A 26,067-nucleotide genomic window follows, 5' to 3' on the forward strand; every position below is an offset into this window, starting at 1 on the left:
CTGAGGCTACCTGGTTGCTGGCCTCTCTCCTCTTACGTGGTTTCCAGGTCCATCCCTTCTTCCTCCCTTGCCAATTCACAGTTACTGATCCTGTGGTTCCATTACTGAGTTCCTGGACACTGTCATTATCCCATCAGATGTGTATAGCCCCTCAGATGAGTATATGCATTTTAAGTGGACCCACCTGATATCCCCGAGTCTTAAAAACCCAAGGCAGTGAATCTATAATGATACAGTTTCAACTTCCAGACAGGCATAGGGTGGATATTGCTGAGCTTCTCTCAGACAAAAGCACTGTAATTTGCATAGTTATGAAGTGCTCCCTCTTACATGCTACTCTATAGGCAAGGTGGTTATGAGTTTAGATTCTGGGGCCAGATTACCTGGATTCAAATCCTGACTGTCATTTAGCACCTACGTGACCTTGAGTAAATTAATCTCCTGAAGACTCATATCCTTATTTGTAAACTGGGTAACAAGAGTACTTATAGGATTGTTGTAAAAATGAAATACTGAATGCAAAGTATTTAGAACAATTCCTGTCATCCAGTTGGATTCAGCTGGATCTCAGTAAAAGTGTTTATGTTATCATCATTCTTATTTCTATAGTACAACACCATGCCATGCAAAAATATTTCCTCTAGAAACAGGAGTAACTTTTATAGTGTGATTTTATGTAATGGTTCCTATTATAGGTATTTTCCAATGTATACAGTCCTTTACTCCCCTCTACTTATACAAAAAAAATAATAGATTAAAGGTCTTAAATTTTACTACTGTTCAATTTTATCTAATAATAATAATAATAATAATAATTTTGAGAGAGGGTGAGTGGGGGAGGTGAGGGTAGCAGTAGAGGTAGAGAGAGAATCTTAAGCAGGCTCCACACCCACCATGGAGCCTGATGTGTGGCTCGATCTCACGACTCTGAGATTATGACCTAAGCTGAAATTAAGAGTCGGACGCTTAAATGACTGAACCACCCATGTGCCCCTCTAATAATTATTTTAAATAAAACTAAAAAGATGTTTCTTTTGAAATGTTTTCATATTTCATATGTAAGTATTACTTTGGGTCTGGGCAATTCGTAAAAGAAAAAAGCTCAATTATAAGGGAAACTTCTTAGTGTTTATAATACAGTAAGGGAACCTATGTATAAAATTTTTAATTTGAATAATGTACTAAATATATGATTGACTTCAAATTATTTTTCTAGATAAAAATTCCAACACAAATAGTTTCTAAGAATAATTCGTTAACAAAGGAAAAAAAAAAAAAACCCTCCCAGATTATAACAATTACTGAAGAAGCGCTGAGGTGACTTTGCTTAAGACCTAACATAATTTCCAGGTAATTTAACCACCCTAACTTTTTAGCTAAATAATTTTACTAGATATTTCTCAGAAATGAAGAATATTCTATTTTGTTATTGGGAGACTATATTAAAACATGAGAACATGTGATAAAGGCAGCCTTTCTACAATATTCTGTAACCAACGTATTATACTGGCCAACCTTTTGAGTGACTATGCCCACTAACTTCCCTTTTCAAAGTGCATAGATTTCATTATTAGAACTATGGCTGCAATTTTAAGCACACAACACAACTTACAACAGAAACCCTAACTGCAGTTGTACAATTTAAAATGTCATTTTAATTTTTGATATGAGTTTGTAAAAATTATAAATGCCACGCACCAAGGTTCTTGTCTCATTGCTCACTATCTTGGTTTTGCACTATGAAACTTGGGGTCCGTTAAAATTTCAGTTAAGTTTTACTGAACCCTACGTGCATAGACCAACATCTCATTTTTATAAATAAAATTCCATTTAACCACAGGAAGGAAGAACCTTGATCCATTTGGGTTAGAAACCCATGAAGAGAAAAGGTCTTGCTTCTTTTGAGTCTGTCTCTTGATATGTTATTGGGAATTACAACCAGTTTATCTTTAAAAAAAATTTTTTTTCAAAACTTATAACGTTATTGTAAAATTCAAGTAATAGAGACATTTAAAAAATGAAATTCTTCCTTTCCAGGGATAACCATTATTAATAATTTGGTATACATCTTTCCAAACCTTCTTCTGGGAACATACAAAATATAAGTATATATCCTTAAAAAAACCCATTTGTGTTCGACTACACAGATTTGTCTGCAACTTATTTCTTTACATTCAATAATACAGCATACACAGGGCAAAGAGATATCATCAGAATGAGGACTTCTGATATCTATTTTGAAAAGTCCCCTCAGAGAAGTTGTACTAGTTTATATCTCCCAGCAGCAGTCCATCAAATTGCCTGTTTCTCCACATGTGCCTTCTTTTCAACGGATACTCCACAATATGGCTAAGCCATCACTAGTTTTAACGCCCTGCTTTTGATAGGTAGTCTTCAATTGTTCTCCATAGCGTATCATACATTCACACACATATAAATGTTATCTTCCCTTGGGAATTTGTGCAAAGATTTCCAAATGACAGTCATCTGGTCAAAGAATATGAATAGTTTAAATGTCCTTGGGTAAAGCTAAATGGTCCTCTAAAAAATGGATACCAATTTGTACTTCTAGTAGTGTATGGGTATATTATCCATATTTTGCCAATGTTAGTATCATTGTTTCTTATGTTTGCCAATTAGGTAGCTTAAAAATCTCACTCTCCTGATTATAAGAGCAGCTATTACTTAAAGTTTTTTTTTAAAGATTTTATTTATTTATTTATTTATTTATTTATTTGAGAGAAGGAGAGAGAGTGTGTGTGAGTGGGTGGAGGGGCAGGAGGAGGGGAAGAGGAAGAGGGAAAAATCCCAAGTAGACTCCAAGCTGAGTGCAGAGCCCTGACGCGGGGCTTGATCTCAGGACCGAGATTACAACCTGAGCAGAAACCAAGAGTGAGATGCTTTAACTGACGGAGTCACCCAGGCATCCCCGAGTATTATTTTTATATTTATCAGCTATTTATATTTCTTCTGGAAATTTGCACTTAAGTATATTTTTAAAATTATTGATTTTTAGGACATCTCTGATTTTTAGGGGTATTAACACCTTACCTGTTATTCTAATATCATTATTGAAAACACTGAACTTGGAGAGTAGCGTGGTGGTTGCCAGGGGTGGTATTTTCAGTTATAAGATGATTAAATTCAGGGGATCTAATGTACAGCATGGTGACTACAGTTAACAATACCGTACTGTATATTGAAAGCTGTTATGAGAATAAAGCTTTAATGTTCTCACTACAACAACACGAACAAGAAAATGGTAAGTGCGTGAGTTGAAGGATGTTAACTAACCTTAATGCAGTAAACACTCTGCAATATACATGCATGATGATATGTTTATCGTCACACTGTATGCCTTAAATTTACACAATGTTATATGTAAGTTATATCTCATAAGGCTGAAAAAAAGAAATTAATAACAGCAACATTAAAAAAAATCCAAATAATTGGATATTAAATGAAACACTACTAATAAAAATCTATAAGTAAAAGAAGGAATCAAAAAGGAAATTACAAAGTACTTTGAACTTGATGAAAATGAAGATACAACATATAAAACATTTGTAGTATGTCACTAAACTAGTTTTTAGAGGCAAATTTATAGCACTAAGTACTTTATTAGAAAAGAAGAAAAGTCTCAAAACAATGACCTCAGTTTCTTTCCTAAGAAACTGGAAATAGAAGAGCAAGTGAAATGTGAAATAAGCAGAAGAAAGGAAATAATAACACAGAGGAAAGCAATGCAGTAGAAAACAAAACCACAGAGAAAATCAATGAAGCCAAAAGATGATTCTTTGTGAAGAAAATTTTAGAACTGATAAACCTTCAACTGAAGTGGGGGAAGACACAAAGTACAGCTATGGTGAATGAGAGTGGTAACACCAATACAGAGTTTACTGGTATTAAAAGATAATAAAGGAATGTCACAAAAAACTTATACCAATGTAACTGACAAGTTAGATGAAACAAACAAATTTCTTGGAACTCGCAAGTTACCAAAGCACACTGAAGATGAAATGGATAAAGAAACTGAAATTGTAGTTTTATATCTTCTAAAAAAATCTGAAAAAATCCAGGCCCAGATGGCTTCACTTATGAATTCTGCTTAATATTTACAGAAGAAATAATACCAATTCTACACAAACTCTTCAGAAAATACATGAGGAAGACATGCTTCCCAACTCATTCCCTGACACCACATTATACATGAAAATTAGACATCACAAGAAAACTACAGACTAATATTCTTCATGAACACAGACATAAGTATTTTAACAAAATTCCAGTAAATTGAATCTAACAGTACATTTGGATTTTGCTTTGCACAATACAGTGTCCACTGACACTTGTGCAGTTTGGGACCATGTCTCTGCTTCATGATTTGCCAGAGAACCATGCAAAGAGAGGACATGGTTCTGATATGGACATGTTTCAGTGACCAAAGTACCTTGCAAAGTGAAAACTGTGGGTACATAAGAAAGATAAAAATTATGACCAACTAGGGTTTATTGTAGGGATGCAAAGTTGCTTTAATATTTTAAAACAAATCAGTGGGATTCAGTAGATTAATAAAAACAGGAAAACCATATAATCATCTCAACAAAGATAGAAAAATTTTTTGACAAAATCCAATATCCATTTCGGATCTAAATTCTCAGTGAACTAGGAATAGAAGGAACTTTCTCAACATGATATAGGGCATCTATAGAAAACCTACAACAAACGTTATACTAAGGATGAAAGACTGAATGTTGTTCTAAGATCCTTGTTTCTACAAGGCAAGGATGTCTGATTTCACCACTTCCATTCAACATTGTATTATAGGTTCTAGCCACTATAAATGACAATAAAAACAATGAAAGGCATCCAGATTAGAAAGAAGTGAAATTGTCTTTATTCATAAATTATATAAACACCTATTTAGAAAACCCTATAATATCTAGAAAAAAAAACCTACTATAGAACTAATAAGTTGAGCTAGGTAGCAGAACACAAGATTAATATACAAAAGTCTACTGCATTTCTATACATTAGCAAACAAGAATCAGAAATTGAAACTATTCTGTCAGGTGTCTTTAGGTTTTGTTGACTGTTTGCTGTGCAAAAGCTTTTTATCTTGATGAAGTCCTAATAGTTCATTTTTGCCTTTGCTCTCTTGCCTTTGGCGATGTGCCTAGGAAGAAGGTGCTGCAGCAGAGATTGAAGAGGGTGCTGCCTGTGTTCTAAAGGATTTTGATGGATTCCTGTCTCGCATTTAGGTCTTTCATCCATTTCGAGTCTATTTTTGTGTGTGGTGTAAGGAAATGATCCAGTTTCATTCTTCTGCATGTGGCTGTCCAATTTTCCCAACACCATTTGTTGAAGAGACTGTCTTTTTTCCACTGGATGTTCTTTCTTGCTTTGTCAAAGATTAGTTGACCATAGAGGTGAGAGTCCATTTCTGAGTTCTCTATTCTGTTCCACTGATCTATGTGTCTGTTTTTGTGCCAGTACCATACTGTCTTGATGATTACAGCTTTGTAACAGAAGATACTGGCAAATGACATATCAGATAACGGGCTAGTATCCAAAATCTATAAAGAATTTATCAAACTCAACACCCAAGGAACAAATAATCTGATCAAGAAATGGGCAGAAGACATGGACATTTCTGCAAAGAAGACATTCAAATGGTCAACAGACACATGAAAAAGTGCTCAATATCCCTCGGCATCAGGGAAACACAAATCAAAACCACAATGAAATACCACCTCACATTGGTCAGAATGGCTAAAATTAACAAGTCAGGAAACATCAGGTGTTGGCGAAGATGTGGAGAAAGGGGAACCCTTTTACACGGCTGGTGGGAACACAAGCTGGTGCAGCCACTCTGGAAAACTGTATGGAGGTTCCTCAAAAAGTTGAAAATAGAGCTACCCTATGACTCAGCAATTGCACCACTTGGTATTTACCCCAAAGATACAAATGTAGTAATCCAAAGGGGCACCTGCACCCCAATGTGTATAGCAGCAACGTCCACATTAGCCAAACTACGGAAAGAGCCAAGATGTCCATCGACAGATGAATGGATAAAGAAGATGTAGTATATATATGCAATGGAATATTATGTGGTCATCAAAAAATGAAATCTTGCCATTTGCAACAGCATGGATGGAACTAGAGGGTATTATGCTAAGCGAAATAAGTCAATCAGAGAAAGACAATTATCATATGATCTCACTGATATGTGGAATCTGAGAAACAAGGCAGAGGATCATAGGGAAAGAGAGGAAAAAATGAAACAAGAAGAAACCAGAGAGGGAGACAAACCATAAGAGACTCTTAATCTCAGGAGACAAACTGAGGGTTGCCGGAGCGGAGGAGGGTGGGAGGGACGGGGTGGATGGGTGATGGACATTGGGGAGGGTATGTGTTGTGGCGAGCACCGTGTATTGTGTAAGACTGATGAATCACAGACCTGTACCCCTGAAATAAAAAATACATTATATTTACAAAAAATTGAAACTAAAATTACCAGTAGTAAGATCACAAAAATGGAAACACTCAGGTATGACAAAAGAAATACAATGAAAGCTATAACACGTTGTGAAAAAATAAACGGACACACACACACACACACACAAACAAATAGACACAGAGTTCATGGGTTCAAAGACTCAATACTGTTAGGATGTCAACTATCCCCATAATGATTTGCAGAGTCAATGTACAGAAGTTGCCCCTCATCCACGGTTTCACTTTTAGTGGTTTTGGTTACTCCCAGTCAACTGTGATCCAGGAGGAGATGATCCTACTTCTGACATATATTAAAAGCTCAGTTGTAGCCTAACACTGGATCACAATGTCTACATCATTCACTTCACCTCAAGTTATCACGTAGGGATTTTGTCATCTTACATTATCACAAGAAGGGTGAGTACAGTACAATAAAATATTTTGAGAGAGACTACATTCACATAACTTTTATTATAGTATAATTCTATTTTATTATTAGTTGTTACTGTTAACCTACTGTGCTTAATTTAGAAATTAAACTTTATCATAGTTATGTATGTACAGGGAAAACAATATATATGGTTCAGTACCATCAGCAGTTTCAGGTATCCATCAGGGGTCCTGGCACATATTCCCCATGGAAAAAGGGGCGAGGGATACTGCAATATCAATCCAAATCTTTGCAGACTTTGAACAATTTTTTTTTGGTAAAAACTGAAAATAGCCTAAAATTCATAGAAAATACCAAAGATCTAAAATACCCGAAATAACTTCAGAAAAGAATAAAGTTGGAGCACTTATACTATCTGAATTTACCACTCATTATAAATAAACAACAGTCAAACCACTGTGGTATTGCTGTAAGGATGAACAACAATCACTGGAACAGAATAGAGTGAAGAGATATACCCATTGACACACATATGGCCAACCGATTTTCATCAAAGTTCAAAAGCAATTGAGTAGAAAAAGGAATTCTTTTCTTCTTCTTTTTCTTAAAAGGAATTCTTTTCCATAAATGGTTCTGGAACAGTTTACAAAAACATAAACTTGAATCCATATCTTGTACCATATAGAAATATTAACTCAAATGGATCATATTCCTAAATGTAAACCGTAGGACTTTAAAAAAAAATTCTAAGAGAGGGCATAACTCATTGTGACTGAGTTAGGTAAAGATTTCTTAGATATGACATTAGAAATCACAATCCATAAAAGGAAAATTGATAAATGGACTTTTTAAAAATTAAGCACATCTTGCTCTTTGAAAGACATTGCTCAGAGTACAAAGAGGTAAGACAGAGATGAAAAAAAATATTTGCAAATAATAACAGTAAAGGGTTTGTATATAAGGAACTTTCAAAACTCAGTTAAGAAAACAAATATCCCCCAAAAAATATGGGCAAAAGATTTGAACAGACACTTCATCAAAGATCTATGAAAAGCAAATAATTACATGAAAAGATGTTAAAAATCATCAGTTATTAGAGGAATTGAAATTAACACCTACAAAGAGCGACACTACAAATAAAATAACTGAAATTAAAAAGACTGACCATACCAATGTTGAAAATGTGAACCAACTGGAACTGTTTGGCATTTTCTTAAAAAGTTAAAGTTCCATTCCTCGATATTTGCCCAAGACAAATAAAAGCTCCCATCTACACATTGACTTTTATAAGAATGAGCATAGCAGATTATCTGTAATAACCAGATCCGATAAAAACCCAACGTCCAGCAACATGTAAATGGATATAATAAGCAAACTGTGATATATCTGTACAGTGAATACTCCTCAGCCATAAGCAGCAATGAACTAAGATACATGTAACGGAATGGATGAATCTCAATATTAAATGCTGAGTGCAAGAGCCCAGACACAAAAAGCATATAACCCATGATGTCATTGATATAAAATAGTAGAAAATGCAATCTACACTGACAAAAGGAAAATTGTGATTGCCTATGGGATGAGGGAAGGGTGGAAGGGGTGGAAGGACTGGAAGGGTAGATTACCAACGATTAAAATGAAACTTTGTGAGTACTGTAATATGCTCTTTATCTTGACTGTAGTGGTATTTGCATAGGTGGTATATCTCAAAACTTATCAACATACACACTTTAAAGATGTGCACTTTACTTTGTGTCAATTAAACCTCAATAAAGCTTTTAAAATAGATGTTACTCCTTCATGAGAAAAACCAAAAACATAAGCAACAAAAGAAAAACTAAACCTGACATCATCAAAATGAAAAATATTTGTGCTTCAAACGACACCATCAAGAAAGTGAAAAGATGACTCAGCATGAGAGAAAACTTGCAAGTCATGTATCTGACAAGGGACTTGTATGTAGAATATATAAAGAATTCTTGTACCTCAATAATACAAAAGCAAATAACTCAATTTTAAATGTGGGCAAAGGATATGAACAATTATTGAAGATACACAATGGCCAATAAGCACATGAAAAGAAGCTCAAAATCATTAGTACTCAGGAAACTGCAAAGCACAATGAGATAACACCTCATACTCATTAGAATGGCTACAATGAAAAGACAAATGCTGGTAAGGATGTGGGAAAACTCGAACACTCATACAAAGCTGGTGGGAAAGTGAAATGGTACAGCTGCTTTGGAAAAGTCTGGTAGTTCCTCAAAGGGTTAGACATAGAGCTCCATTCCTAAGTGTATTCCACTCCTAGGTATATCTCAGAGAAATGAAAACACATCTCTACAAAAACTTGTATATGAATGTTCATAGTAGTATTATTCATAATAGCCCAAAAGTAGAAACAACGTACATATCATGTTCATTCACATGACGAATGAAGAAAATGTGGTATATCCATACAACGGAATTTATCAAACACAGAAAGAAATGACGTACTGGTACATGCTATCAAATGGATGAACCTTGAAAACATTATGCTAAGTCGAACAAGCCAGTCATAGAATATCATGTATTGTTTGATTACATTTACATGAAATGCCCAGAATAGGCAAAACCAGAAAGACATACTAGTGGTTTCCCAAGGCTGGTGAGATTGGAGACTGATGACTAAGAAAGTGGGATTTCTTTTCAGGGTAATGAAAAATGTTCTAATATTGATTGTGGTAATGGATGCACAACTCTGTGAATATACTAAAAGCCACTGAAGAGCATACAGTGAATGGGTGAATTGTATGGTGTGTGAATTCTATCTCAATAAAGCTGTTAATAAAAAAAATAGAATTGCAGAAAACGACAACCCATTAAAAAAACCCATGGGAATTGTTAAAAGATATTACATATAAAATACACATATCAAATGCCTCTTCTCTGAATAGGCCGGTATTTACACATCTAGCATGCATCCTCTTGAGGCTGGTTTTAATTTCTCTTTCAAGTCTATAAAATTGGTATTGTTTCTTGAGACATTACCACTTGACAAAGCTAGGTTTATTCTAGGTTGTTAATATGCTGTGTGTGTCTGTCTTATTTCTCATTAAGAAAGGTAGCTGATGGATCATTTAACTTGAGGTTTGATTTTCTCCCTGGCTGCTCTTAGAGCTTGTGTGTCCACTTTAGTCATTTCTATCTCCAGTGAGTTCTGCTCTTCTAGATTGTCCTTAAGTCTCTTTCTCTTAATTCCCCAATTTCATTATCAGCCTAGGCTCATATGGAAGGAAAAGAGCTTCAGTTTGAGGATATGTCTATCCTTCTGTGTAAACCTTAAGAAAGGCAGCTCTATACACAGAAGAAAAACAAATTAAGAAGAAAACCAAATACGTCCATTAGGAATCCTCTAAAAATAAAACAATATTTTTTTAATTTTTAAATTGCTGCTCTGAAACCATGCTGCCAGCTATTGGTAAATGCAGAATCCTCAGCTACGCTAATATAACAAAGTAAAACTTCCACTTTGAAATACTAAAAGTTATTGACGTTTCTGTAGTATAGACTGACAACTGGAGATGTTCAAAAGAGGTGATAAATTTGATATCCAGAATAAAGTTCACTTGAGCTCTGGGTAAAAGCAGCACATTTATTTGCCCAACAGCATCTAGGATATGATTCAGTGGCAGACAGTAAATGTTTCTTGAATGAAAGGAGGAAGCAAGCGTGCTTTGTAGAGCAAGGCCAAGTGAAAGGCAAAACTTAACAGGATGTGCAGGCTGCTAAAAGTTCTTGTGAAATAAATGGTTAGAAAAGATTTTGTCATGTTTTAACATATCTTTATTCAAAGACGTCCTGTGTGTTGGCCAATTTGGCAGCCACTACATCTCCTTTCTAGGTATTATGATATTTGTGTTTTTTTATTATGAAAAATGAAATAGAATGGTCAATGGTATAAACAGGATATTCGGACTTTAAGAGTGAGAAATTCATGGACATACCACAACTTATAAAGTACATATGCAAAAGGAACAAAGATTGGTTAGGAAATTACACCAGTTCTGGTTTAGTTGTTAATACTGTAGGATGCGGGTGAGTTGGGTAAGGAGAAAGGGAGAGGGAAAATGAGGAAAGAGACAGGGAAATGAAGGATGACCTCCACATTTCTGATTTGAATAACCGAGTGAGCCACCACCTGAGATAAACAGTACACTAGGAACAGGTTTAGGGGAGATAGATACTTGCAGGTTTGGGGTGCCACAGGTAGAGCATTCAGGTAGTGCATTTAAAAAAAATGTTTACATTCTTTATTGTTATATTCCTAAACATTTATTCGTCTAATTATATCCTAGATTTTGGACTTTGGAGAAAAGTTTTGTTTGAGGAAAGCCTTTCTTCCCCCCCCCCCTGCAATGCCCACCCCCTCAAACCTCATCATCAAAAAAGAAAAGAACATTCGAATTGTGCACTATTATGTGTCTAGAAAGAGCCCCACACCGTGAATCAGGGCTCTGATCCCAGTTTTGCCCCACACAAGGGCTGTGATTGTGGGCAAGTTGCTCTGTTTCCTGGAAATCATTTTCCCCTTCCAAAAACTTAATGATTTCACCTCCCTCTCTGGTGTGTGAGGATTCAATTCAATGTCAACACTGCCAGGCAACCATTAACTGGATGCTCATAAGAAAGAAGCCTGCTGTTAAGCTGGGCTTGCAAGAGCCAGCTCTAAAGCCAGGAGCATGGTTCAAAAATTTCCTCTGCCCCTTCTGCTGTGTGACATTGCATAAATTCTTAAACCTCTCTGGGCCTCAAATTGCACACGTGTAAGAATGCAAAGTCAGAATTGCTGTGGAAATCAACTGAGATGAGGGGGCCTAAAACACCCAAGCCCATGGCTGGTGTATTACTCCTTGTTGCCTAGAGGGGAAGATCCATCAGGCTAACTAATATACACAAGCACAAGGTTGAGATAAAGGGATTTAAAAGTCCTATGCTTATAAGTGGCAATTAAAATAGCCAAAGTAGACAACATGCAGAGGAGAACAAAGGGCTGAAAAGGGAACCCTAAGAAATACCAATATTTAACGTGGCAAAGATGAAAAGTAGTTCTCAGAACAGATGGTATAGGAACAGTTAGGGTATAGAGAGAACCAACAGAATTTTAAGAGTAAATCATTGACAACCAAATGTAGGCAAGAATCTGGTGACATAAAGACTGTGAGTGTCCACTGGATTTGTCAATTAGAAGTCACTGGGGCTAACTGAAAGGTTTAGAGGAGTAGAGTGGGCTAAAATGACAGGTTAAGGGTGAATCTGAGATGACAGAGACTATCCAGAGTCACATTTTTTCCGCCCCTAAGTTTGGAGAGACTTACACCTATTTAAATAAAGAAAGGGGGAAAAGAGGGTGGAATGGGAAGATTTTTGAAGGCAAAGGAGAGGGGATACTTAGGCACCAGAGGATACAGGTGGAATTGAAATGGAGAGGGTATCACACAGGGACAGAGAAATCAATGTGGAAACTGTTATAGTAATTCAGGGTAAGGAGAAAGTGATTTGACCTAGGGAGGTGGCAGTGATGATGAAAAGAAAGGAAGCCTGAAATCACACTGTGAAAGAGGACTGTACCTGCTGGGTGGAGGACAAAGGTAATTTAACTTTTCTAGGCTAAAATGATTGGGGCCATGACAGTATCTTTGCAGTAAACAGGGAATTATGAGAAAGGCTTGGATGTAAAGAGAAGGAGAGGTATGATTATGGTTGAATATTTACATGATAGAGAAGACAAGGTGTGAGATACTGATCTGGGAGTTATTTACCTACAAGTTAAGATGACTTGCGCCATAAATCTGAGTGAAATAGCCCAGGAGAGAAATGTAGGAAGTATCAATAGTTGAAGATTCTACCTTGTGGAATGTCCTCAGGGACAGATAAAAGAGTAAAACAAAAATAAAACCAACAACTCAGTGATGGAGAGAAACTTGTCATTCGACATCAGAAATGATATTTTTGAATATGTGAACTTAAGCTAAATATGACATCTCATGTGATTTTTTTTTGAGTTATGCTACAAGACAGTGCAAGCATTCAATAACTGAAGGTTGGTTAATTAACCTAATGGAATATTTTACAATTATTAAAATAATAAAAGTAATAATTATTGACATAAAATTGTTCATAATATGTAAAGTGAGAAAAGCATGTCACAAGACAGTATTAATGATATGATCTTGTTTTGTAATACAAACAAAACGTCATGTACGTACTCCTACACTCGTGAGCACATAGAGGCTTAGAGCAGGTTTTGGAAGCATGTATACACAAGATTAATGGTGGTTGTTTCTTGGCAGGCAGGGATTTAAGTACGTTTTACTTTATTTCTTTTGATACAAATGTATTTCTATAGTAAGCAGAAAACAGTGTTTTCCTATAGTAACCCGTCTCTCACATTACCTATTTTAACTCATTGCATAGACTTAGAACCACCTTTTATTTTTCCTATTTTTGATTTGCTTGCTTGTTGCCTACCTTTCCCAAATTTCTCTCTCTTATTTACACCATATCTTTAGCATCCAAAGTTTGCTTCACTACAACAGGCAGTCAACAAATATTGAAGTAAAAGTTAATAATGCTTTTGTAATAAAAACAAACACTAAAAGATTAATTTATTGTTAAATGCTGTTTCTCCTAAGTTCCTTTACTATTGAAGTGACCAAATAAGTTAGAAGCAAAGGAAAATGGTGGAGATAGAGTCTGCTTGATAGGGACTTACCCCCAGTAACACTCTGAATCTGAGGACAAACACTTCTCTGGGCTGCCTAGTGAGACACCTCACAAGGCCCAGAGTAGCCTGGACTGTTGTACAAGGAAAGACTGAATGTGACAAGTTGATAGGACTCATTTTTATAAAAGAATAATCTCAGAACACACACAAATTTTGTGTCCTCCAGGTACGCTCCTGTATACTTATTTCAATGTCATTGCTTACAGTGTTTTTTTGATTCCTCTTTGTGGATGTCTTCAGAAACTGTTGAGTCTTCTGTCATCCTGAGTGATGGTAAATCTTCAATGTGAGCAGTAATGTGAACTTAAGTGTTATAGTTAAGGTCAATAAATAGGTTGGTTAGTATAATATGTGTACAAAATCAAAGTATATATGAAGCAGTGAGACTTATGTAAACCTGACTCTTTGACTTACTTTTATTGAGATATAATCCATACACCATAAAGTTCACCATTTTTAAGTGTTCAATTTAGCAGTTCTTGTTATATTCACAAGGTTACACAAGCATTGCCGCTATCAAATTCCAGATTATTTTCATCACCCTCATATGAAATCCCATACGCATTAGCCATCACTCTCCATATAGGCAATTTTTATAGAAGAATTTCTGAAGTGTTTTAATCATTATTAAAGAAATGTCTTTTCTACCAAGGTGACTTCTCTGGACAACTGATTCATCTGTATCTATTATTTTTAGATAAATACCAGTCATATACACTTATATTTGGGGATACCAATGAAATTCAATCAAGGAAAACAAATTGTTCTAACACCAGCCATATTTTCTTTTTACACCATGTTCTAAAACCAACTTCTATGAAATACACATTAGTTCATGAAAAGTAAGAAATCCAATGTACTTGATTACCTGTGAGACAAAAGAACTAACCACATTTAAGTTCAATTTTATCTTCTCAGGAAAGCTTGATAACATGCTGAGTTAATTATGTATCTTTAAAAAAGGACATTGTCCCATCCATGAGAATGCATTAAAATAAGATTAAACCAGGAATGTATAATATAATCACCTATTAAACCCTTTATTAAGCAGGGGACAAAACATTTAGATAATTACCAAAACTTTGAAAGAAAAAGCAAATGTAACACAATTAGTGCTTCTATAACACTGAAAACTTTTTCCTAGCCAGGTCTTTTTTGGCCTTGAGTGACCCTAAGTGACCCAATTTAAGATTTAAGTTCATCATTCTAAATTACTTTTTACCATTACTCAAAGGTAAGATAAAATTTTCTGTTCTTGGGATAATGATGGCTTTGAAACTGCTAAGTAATGGCATACCTATGATAATGAAAATTTATAGAAAATATCACTAAATAAACTATGACTCCCATGTTAGGATACTCATGCTAACAAATAATAAATTGTTGAAGATGTAGAATCTGGAACTACTGTGGGAAAGACCATGAATTCGCTGTATGTTCTATGGGAAAAAGCCTGAGGAAGTGTGTTTAAATACCTAGTTATGATGCAAAAGGAGCCTGAATTCTGTCATTCCATGATTTCTCAAACTCTACAGCATATGAAAAATGACAGTTATGCACCATTCTCAATCTACTTGGTTTCTGATGTTCACTTATCAGAAGGGAGGGAAGGAGTTTCTTTCTTTTTTTTTTTTTTTAAGATTTTATTTATTTATTCGACAGAGATAGAGACAGCCAGCGAGAGAGGGAACACAAGCAGGGTGAGTGGGAGAGGAAGAAGCAGGCTCATAGCGGAGGAGCCTGATATGGGGCTCAAACCCAGGACTCTGGGATCACGCCCTGAGCCAAAGGCAGACACTTAATGACTGAGCCACCCAGGCACACCAGGGAAGTTGTTTCTAAGACCTGTGGACATTTTAAAAAGCGTTTTAAAAGCTTGGTTAACATGGATTTTACATAATAGATTTGTTATTTTAGCAGTTTCCCTTACTTGGATTCATGTTCCTAAAATCTTTTGATAAATTTCCCACACGTATCTGTGCATGTCTCAGTATGTTATTCTCCTCTGTTTAGTTGACATTAGTTGTCCACCTCCTGAAAGGACTAAGACTGAATAATGTATTTTTTTGGAATGTGTGAATCCCAGGACTCTCCTTTGCTATTAAATTTCTTCAGCTTAGCTGTTTTTGTATTACAAAGGGCACCACTTTTGAAATGCCAATCACGAGTGTAAACCAAAATGCTGGCAAGTAAATATACTGTAATAAGTATTTATAAAATATGGTACATTTTATATGAAGGAGTTGTAACTTATACAAGCATAGGTGCTCAAATCAGTAAAGTGAAAATCATGTACATAGTGGAGTTGATCCATATACATCTAATGTCCTGAGTTCTACTATATGTGTAATGCTTGGCAGACTGAGGGACTAATATATAAACTGCTGTTCAATAATTCCAGAAATACAGTAAAAAGTCTAGAGAAATGTATCTTCATATGTATTTTCTATCTCATTTTACAGAATATGTGTAGGGAGGATTACACAAATCCATATATAAATATACAAATACATAAATAAGTGATTTAATGAGTTTTTAAGAGTAATTTTGCCATTTTTAGACTGAGTGAAAGCCTAAATTATGATTCTATCATATACCAAAATGCAAATAGTGATCATCCGTGGATGATGTGATTATGAGTAGTTTTATTTTTTTATTTGTACTTTATAAATTTCTATAATTTGAAGAATGTATAAAATAAAAAATACTATTCTATATTTACATTTATTTTTTAATATGTAACAGAAATCATGCCAGTTTCTGTTACATATTAAAAAATAAACTACTCTTTTGAATAAAAACCTAATGTATGATCATGAACAAATAAAAGGTGCCAGAAAATACTGTTACTACTCAACACTGGAATGAAATTCCTGGCCAATGCAGTAAGACCAGAAAAAGAAATAAGAGTTATAACACTTCTACAGCAAGAAAACTAACTACACTTATTTTCAAATGAAATGTCTATATACATGGGAAATCCAACAGAATATATAAACTATTAGAAGGAATAAAGAAAGATTGGTGAATAATAAGATCCATATACCAAAATCAACAGTCTTCTCACATATCAATAATAATCATTAGAAAATTAATAGAAAAGTCTCAATCACAGTAACAGCAAAATCTCTAAGCTATCAAGGGTCAATTTAATGAAAGATGTGTAGCAGTTTCATGAAGATAATTTCAAAACATTACTACAGAATATTTAAAGAAAATATGACTTAAGTGTTATGAACTGAAAGATTTAAAATCACAAATATGCCAGCCAACTCCTCACAAATCGATCAGTAAATACAATGTAATCAAATCAGTCAAAGGCCCAACATAAGGTTTTTTGGTCAAATAAGAAAAATTAATTTTACAATTTATGTGGGGTAAAAAAAGGACAAGAATAATCAAGGTAATTCTTTTTTTGTTGTTAAGATTTTTAAAAATTTATTTGTCAGAAAGAGAGAGCACAAGTAGGGGGAGTGGCAGGCAGAGCAGGCAGAGAGAGAAGCAGACTCCCTGCTGAACAATGAGCCCAATGTGGGACTCAATCCTAGGACCCTGGGATCATGACCCGCACTGAAGGTAGACGCTTAACCCACTGAGCCACCCAGGTGTCCCAATCAAGGTAATTCGGAAGGAAAAAATTATATAGGACGATTTTCTCTATCACATATCAAAACTTATTTTATGCGTTTTTAAAGATTTTATTTATTTACTTTAGAGAGAGGGCATGCACGAGTGGGGGGAGGGGCAAAGGGAGAGGGAGAGAGAATCTCAAGCAGACTACATGCTGAGTGTGGAGCCCGACATAGGGCTTGATCCCTCAACCTCGAGACCATGACCTGAGCTAAAAGCAAAAGTTGGACACTTAACCAATGGAGCCACCCAGGCTCCCTCAAAACTTATTTTAGAACTACAATTATTTTTTTAAAGATTTTATTTATTTATGTGACAGAGAGACAGCCAGCGAGAGAGGGAACACAGGCAGGGTGAGTGGGAGAGGAAGAAGCAGGCTCCCAGAGGAGGAGCCTGATGTGGGACTCGATCCTGGAACGCCAGGATCACGCCCTGAGCCGAAGGCAGCCGCCCAACGACTGCGCCACCCAGGCGCCCTAGAACTACAATAATTGACACAATGTGGAATTCATACAGAGATTGACAAACAAGACAAGGTACCAGAATAGAAGACTCAGAAATAGAATCATGTACATAGAGAAACTTGATATACAACAAAAGCGGCATTAAAATCAGTGGGGTAAAAGAGACTGCTCAATAAATATGGAGACAATTAATTACCCACGAGGAGAAGAATATAATTAGATCCCTTTAATGCATGTAATACACAAAAATACATTTTTGGTAGATTAAAAGCCTATATGTGAAAAGGAATAATGTTAAAGTATAATGATAAAGTACAGGAAAACACCTTTATGGCCACAGGATGTATCAGTATTACTGAGTAAGATCAAGTAAGCTTAGGCTGCATATAAAATAACCTGTATTTATTCTATATAAACATTTCTAATATTAAACTGGATATAATTACCCCTATTCCCTGTTTTTGTCACATAATTAGAGTCTACTGAGTGCCAGTGGTTACCATTAATATTGTGATAGCTTACACATAATATATAAAACCATTTTAATTTATATATTTAATTGTACCACATAGGTCATAAAGGACACAAAATTATATTAAAACCAGTTTGCTTATTTGTTAGAAATATAATCCATGCATTTTTATTTCTTAGTTATAAAAAGCAAATGTAAAAATATATTTACAATGAGACAACACCTGGTAATTTAAAAAGGAAATTAGATATGGTCATTTTAATCTGCAATTTTAAATGGTAATAACAAATGAAATTGGAAGTGTAACTACAAATTTGAATTTTCAGGCTGTTAAGAATGAGATGACTTAGTCCAAAACCGTGCTATCTCATATGGCAGCCTGTAGGCCACAAATGGCTACTGAGCAACTCAATTGTGGCTAAACAAAATCCTTTTTTTTTTTTTTTAAGATTTTATGTATTTATTTGAGACAGATAGTGTGAGCAAGAGAGACAGCATGGGAGGGATGGAGGGGCAGAGCGAGAGGGAGAAGCAGGCTCCCTGCTGAGCAGAGAGCCTGATGTGGAGCTCGATCCCAGGACCCTGGGACCACGACCTGAACCAAAGGTAGATGCCTAACCGACTGAGCCACCCAGTGCCCCTAGACTAAAAATCTTTAATGTAAAATATACAGCGATTTGGAAGAATTAGTACACACTCATAAAACACACACTACAATAACAAAGCTACAGGGTTAGCTGTAGATATTTTTGTAGTTCTTTATCAAGTTGACAAAATTCCGTATGTTCCCATAGTTCTGCAGGTTTATATCATGAATTGTTGCTGAGGTTTGTTAAATGACTTTTCTATTAATTGATATGATTTTTCCTCATTTTAGAGTATTAAATGGGAGAATATAACAATTTTTTAATGTGAAACTAACCTTGCATTCATAGAATAAACTCCACTTGGTGGTGATGTTATTCTTTTGATATATTGCTGGGATTGTGTGGTGTAACAGAAGATATATATTTGGTCTTTGTCTTGTCCTTGGCATATAGCTCCTAAAACCCTTGGCATTTCCTGTCTGATAGGAACATCTTTTGATATTCAGAACAAACCCCTTTCAACCACAGGAGTTCAAGTGACTCTTGGCGGGCCCTTCAAAAGCTTCAGGATGGGAGCTGCATGCCAGAAAGAACAAGCCTTGGAACCTTCTGGGATGGGAGGGACAGAAACTAGAGTCAATCGCCAATGGCCAGTGATTTAATCGGTTGTGCCTAAACAAGGAAACCTCTGTAAAACCCCTAAACAGGAGGGTTCAGGGGACTTCTAAGTTGGTGAACACAACCACGTACCATTAGGGTGACTCACCTCAACTCCATGGGGACAGAGTCTCCTGTGCTTAAGACCCTTTTTGACATTTATTTACATACCTCTTCATCTGCCTATTCATTTGTATGTATAATAAACTAATAGTAAGTTTAACATTTTCATGAGTTCTGCGAGTGGTTCTAAGAAATTATCAATCCTGAAAGTCATGGGTGTTGTAGGAATGCTCAGATTTGTAGCTAAGTCAGTCAGAAGTGCTTAGAGACTGGGACTCGCAAGTTGGCATCTGAAGTGAGGGCATTCCTGTGAGACTGAACCCTTAAGCCTGGGGAGTCTGACACTAACCCCTGGCAGTTGGTGTCAGAATAGCACTGAATTGTTGGGGACACTTGATTGGTAGTGGAGAATCAAAGAGATTTAATTTGCTAATACATTGCTTGGCAATTTTTACTTCTGTTCATGAAGGATATTAGTCTGAAGTTTTCTTTCTTTCTTTTTTTTTTTTTTGGATTGTGTGATTTGGTATCAAGGTAATGTAAGTCTCTTAAAATGAGTTGACTCTGTCAGTGAGACCATCTGGATCTGGAGATTTCTTTTTCAGAAGGCTTCTATCAAAAAAAGAGGAATTTAAAAACAGTTATACAGTAGTTTATAACATCTATTTCACTTTGGGTGAGTTTTAGTAGTTTGCAGTTTTCAAAGAATTGATCCATTACGCTCAAGGTCAATTTGTGCAGGTAGAGTTGTTCACAGTAGTCCCTTCTTATCCCTTTAAAGTCTGTGAGGTCTGTAGTGATAGCCTCTTTTTCATTTGTTATTGGTACATTCTATCTTTTTCCTTTTTTTAAAAGCAGTTTTGCTTGGGGTTTAAAGGTTACTGATCTTTTGAAAGAACCAGCTTTCGATTTGGCTATGTCTACTGTTTTTCTGTTTTAAATTTTCTCGAATTCTTCTTTTACCTGTATTATTTCCTTCCTTCTGACTGCTTTGAGAACATTTTGGTTTCCCTTTCTAGTTTTTTTTTCTAGATTACTGACTTAACACAGTTATTCTTTTCTAATGTACTTAGTGCTATAAATTTTCTCATAAGAACTGCTTTATTTGTATCCCACAGATTTTGATATTTTGTACTTTCATTTTCATTTAGTTCAATATAGTTAAAAACTTTCCTTCAGACTTCCTCTGTGACCAACATACTATTTAGAAGTGTGCTGTTTAATTTCGAAGTGTTTACAGACTTTCCTGTTATCTTTAATTAACTTTTAGTTTAATTCCATCACGGTCATACAAGTAGAGGTAAATTTGTTTAGGTTTATCTTGGCAAATGTTCCATGTGTTAGCATGAAAAGAATGTGCATTTTTCCGCTTTTGCATGGAGTCCTCTGTAAGTGGGAATTAGAACTTAGTTAATAGCATTTTTCAGTTCTATCTTGCTGACTTTGTATACACTGGTTCTACTGATTAAGAGAGCAGTACTGATGTCCCCCACTATATTTGTGGTTTTGTCTATTTCTCTTTTTATTCCTATCAGTTTTTGATTCATATATTTGCAGCTCTGTGCTTGAAGTATACACCTTTAGGATTTCAGTTTCTTCTTGGTGAATTAATACTCTTATAATCATGTAATATCATTCTCTGTCCCTGGTAATTTTTTTGGTCTGAAGTCTACTGATACTAAAATAGCTACTCTAGTTTTCATTTAAATATTGTTGGCATGGTAATATTTTCCCATTCATTTACTTTTACCCTACTTATATCCTTATATTTGAAATGCATTTCTTGTAGATAGCATATTATTTGGTCATTAATTTTTATCTATTCTGTCAGTCTGTCTTTTAATTAGTACGTTTCAACCATTTACATTTAATGTAAGTATTGATAAATTTTAACTTGGCTATGCTATTAATTCCTCTGTTGTCTCCACTGTTTTTCATTCTTATCCTCTCTTTTGCCTCCCAGTTGGTTATTTGAATATTTAAAAAATACTGCATTTTATTTAGCGTATTTACCCTTCATGACAAGATTATCTTGAATGTTATCTCTTTATACATTGAGGGCCCTTTCAGAAAACGTTGCCGTAATTTGCTTTCAACCAGCAAAGATAGTTTAAATAATTCAAAAGGAAAAGAATAATCTATTTTGGGGGCGCCTGGGTGGCTCAGTTGTTAAGCACCTGCTTTTGGTTCAGGGCATGATCCCACAGTCCTGGGACTGAGCCCCGCATTGGGCTCCCTGCTCCACTGGGGACCTGCTTCTTCCCCTCCCACTCCCCCTGCTTGTGTTCCCTCTCTCACTGGCTGTCTCTCTCTCTGTCAAATAAATAAAGTCTTAGAAAAAAAGAAAAGAATAATCTATTTTGTTTACCCAGATGTTTACCCTTTTTTTTCCTCATTATTGATATTCTAGGTTTCCTTCTAATACTATTTTCTTTCTGTGAAGAATTTCTTTTAATAATGATTTTACAGGGGCGCCTGGGTGGCACAGCGGTTAAGCGCCTGCCTTCGGCTCAGGGCGTGATCCCGGCGTTATGGGATCGAGCCCCACATCAGGCTCCTCTGCTATGAGCCTGCTTCTTCCTCTCCCACTCCCCCTGCTTGTGTTCCCTCTCTCGCTGGCTGTCTCTATCTCTGTCAAATAAATAAAATCTTTAAAAAAAAAAAATAATGATTTTACAGCAGGTTTGCTGACTACAAATTTTCAGGCTTTCTTCCATCGAGAATGTATCTTTTATTGACGATATATTTATTTAACTTTCATCCCTGATAAATACTTTTGCTAGGCATAGAATTCAGGGCTTATAATTCTTTCATCCCTTGAAAAATGTTGTGTCAATTCCCCTGGTCTCCATGGTCTCTGATAGAAATATGTAGTCCCTTGGACTCTGTTCTCTTAAAAGCAATGTTTCCTTTTTCTTTGATCACTTTTATGACTTTTTCTTCGTCTGTTTTCATAAATTTGATTATGATGTGTGGATTTCTTCTTCTTCTCCTTCTTTAGGGAGGGACAGAGAGAGAGGGCAGGGGCAGCGGGAGAGGGAGAAAGAGAATCTTAAGCAGGCTCTGCACTGGACATGGGGCTAAATCTTGCAACCCCGAGCCGAGATTGAGTTGGAACGCTTAACTGACTGAGCCACCCAGGCACCCCAGTATTTCTTCTGAATCTGTTTGTGGTTTGCTCATTCTTCAATCTGTAGGTTTATGTCTTAGACTAAATTTGGGATGTTTTCTGCCATTACTTTTTCAAATGTTTTTCAGCCTTGCATTCTTTTATCTTGTTGAGTCTCCAATGACACAAATGCTAGATCTTTTATTACTGTACCACAAAATCCTAAGGCTCTGTTCATTTTGTCCTCCATCTTTATACTCTCTAATATTAGGCTGGGTAATTTCTATTAATCTAAAATAAAGTTCAATGAGTCTCTCTATTGTGATCTTTATTTTGCTACTGAGGCATTCGTGAGTTTTAAATTTCAGTTATTGTAATTTTCAGTTCTAAAATTTCCATTTTGGTATACTTTATTCTATTTCTTCAGTACTTTTTTTGTTTATTTCACTAGGGTTTGTAACTGCTGCTGGAACATTTTTAGGGTAGCAGTTTAAACTTTTTGGATAATTCTGATACCGTGTTATCTTGTTGTTGGCACCTGCCAATTGTTTTTTCTTATTTGAGTTCTGATTTTCCTTGTTCTTTGTATGACTAACAACTGTGGATTGTATCTTTGATATTTTGTAAGACTCTAGTTTCTATTTCAATCTTCTGTTTTAGAGAAGTCAATCAGAATGCAATTTCCAACTCACTTTTGTGGACTTCAGTTTGAAGTCCACAAGTGGCATAGGCCACTTAGGGGCATACCCAGGACTTTAAACAGATTTAAGACTCTCCTTCTCCAGCTCCCTCCTTTCCTTAATCTTCTCTGCACAGTCTTGTTAGTACATGGTAGGGCATGGGCTCTTTGCTAATATTTGGTTACAACAGGTGGGGATGGTCAACAGTGTTCCATTCCCATAGTCTGTAAACCACAAAGAGAGACAGGGTGGGATGCCACTTTATTATGGCCAACGGTCAATAGGGCTTTGCCTCAGTCTCTTCACCATGGGAGAAGGGGAAGAGTGCTGCTTTTGTCTGTTAATACATAGTTGGCATATTCCACAAAGATCTACTCCCCAGTCTTCATGGCACCCCATGAGGAGGTAGCAGAGTCTGTCTGGTATTCACTTGGAGTACAGGAGGTGCCATGGACTGAATTACGTCCCCTCAAAATTCACAGGTTGAACCCCTAACTTCCAATGTGACTGTATTTAAAGACAGAGCCTTTAGGATAATTAGGGTTAAATGAGGTCATAAGAGTGGGGCCCTAATCTAATAGGAATTGGTTCCCTTATAAGAAGAGGAAGAGATACCAGAGACAGAGGAAAGGCCATGTGAGAACACAGTGAGAAGATGACTGTCTATAGGCAATGAAGAGAAGCCAACTTTGATGGCACATTTTCTAGACCTCCAAATTGTGAGAAATAACAGCAGGTTTGACCAAAAGGATTTCCACTGTAAATGTTTTTGTATGCCTTTGCCCACTGGCATTTCTGAACTGAAAACTACTCTAGCAACCAGGTCAGGATATATGAGAAGCAACACACAAAACACCCAACTAACTAGGACAACAATACAAAAAAACCCCAAAAACCAAAAACCAAACCAAAAAAAAAAAAAACACCCCACAAAACTAGGGAACTCATAACTGAGTTGTCCCTCTAGTTCTGAGGTCCCTAGCCAGTCTACCTTCTTTTCTCTTTCAGAGTCTTATTATAATTGTTTCATGTATTTTTAGTTATAATCAGAAGGGATAGGTGTATTTTGATTATTCTATCTTCTCTGAAATTGGAAGCTCTTATTTACTTTTGAATCTACTCCAATTGGACTTCAATCATTTGAAAACAATCTTGTCCAAGTTACCAAGAGCTTTTCATTGCTAAATCTAATGGTGAATTCTCAGACTTTCAGTTTATCCAGACTCAGCAACATTTAACATAGCTGATTACTTCCTACTCCTTGAAACTCTTTCTTCTGGAAGCCACACTACGATGGTTTTCCTCACTGGCCATACATCCTCAGTCTCATTTGCTAGTTACTACTTGTTCCTAACTTGTAAATGTCATAGCTATGTCATAGCTCAGTTATGAGACTGCTTCTCTATCTATACCAATTACCTAAATTATCTCATTCAATCTTAAAGTTTTAAATATTATATATAGGCTGAACCCCCTCCTTTTTTTTTTTTTAACTTCAGCTTTATTTTATCTCTCCTAAGCTTCATGTTAACTAGCTATCTATACAACAACTCTTCTGGGGTGGCTAATGAATATCCCAACCAAAACATATCTAAAACAGATCTACATAATCCTTTGTCCAGGGCCCAAACTGCTTCTCCCTTAGTGTTCCCCATCTCAGGAAATGGCAGCCCCATCCACCCAGCTAGTCAGGGCAAAAACCATGGAGTCATCTTTGACTCCTTTCATTCTCTTAGACTCTACATCTAATTCATAAAAGTGTTGGTTCTACCTCCAAATACATTAGCAAAATTTGTCACTTTCCCACACTTTCACTGCTATCAACTTAAGTCACCATTATCTCTTGCCTTGAGTTATGCAGCAGCCTCATAATTGGCCTCCCTTATTCAAATCTTGCTCAGTCTCACCCCAAAACCATTATCCAAACAGCAGCAAGAGTAATTAGAAATGATGTTTTTAAAACTTAAAACCTGCATCTGTTCAACTGTCTAAAGTGTTTCTATGATACTTCAAGTAAAATCTAAAGTCTGCCTGTTGCCCATAAAGCTGTAGATCATCTGCCCCTTGCTACTTCTCTAGCCTCATTTCCTACTATTTTTTGGATCACTCACTCCAGTCACATTCATTTTTCTAGAATATTCTAACATGATATTTCAAGGCCTTTTCTCTCTGCTTAGAATGTTCTTTATGTTGATAGTCCCATGGCTTCTTGCTCATTGAATTCAGGTTTCTGCTCAAAAGTTACCACCACAAAAAGACCTCACCTGATTTCTATGTCCAAAATTACCTGCCATCTCTTTGCTGTCTACTTCCACTCTGTCACATATTAACCTTGCTTAATTTTGTTTTCCTTGGCATTTATTTTGTACATTTTATATTTACATATATTTGTTTGTAATCTGTTCTTTCCATTATAATGTCAATGGTAGGAAATTAGGGACTCTATTCATTTCATGCTATTATTTCCCAAGTATTCAGAGGGCCAGGAAGATGGTATACCCTCAATAAAATCTGTTCAATGTGTAAATTACTGATCAAGTTTTACGATGCAGTAGCTCTCATATGACGATCTCCTTCTCATAATTTTAGCTTAATTTCGAATGTTATTACTTTGGCAATCCCTTATTTGACAAATACGAGGTAAGGTAGACATCCTGGCCTCAGCCCCAACCACTAGAACGTAAAACTCAATGGGAAACAAGGGCTTTGTCTTTTCTTGTTCCTGGTCTAACACATGAAAAAAAAAAAAA

General features: G+C 35.9%; 1 protein-coding gene across 1 annotated transcript in view; it reads right to left on the reverse strand.

The window, feature by feature from the left end:
- ITFG1 (integrin alpha FG-GAP repeat containing 1) overlaps positions 1 to 26,067 on the reverse strand; it is a 271,075-nt gene that overhangs the window by 101,248 nt on the left and 143,760 nt on the right. The gene's annotated exons all lie outside the window — the stretch shown is intronic.

The sequence above is a fragment of the Ursus maritimus genome, unplaced genomic scaffold (assembly GCF_017311325.1).
Source record: "Ursus maritimus isolate PB19 unplaced genomic scaffold, ASM1731132v1 scaffold_19, whole genome shotgun sequence".
In the NCBI taxonomy this organism is placed as follows: Eukaryota; Metazoa; Chordata; class Mammalia; order Carnivora; family Ursidae; genus Ursus; species Ursus maritimus.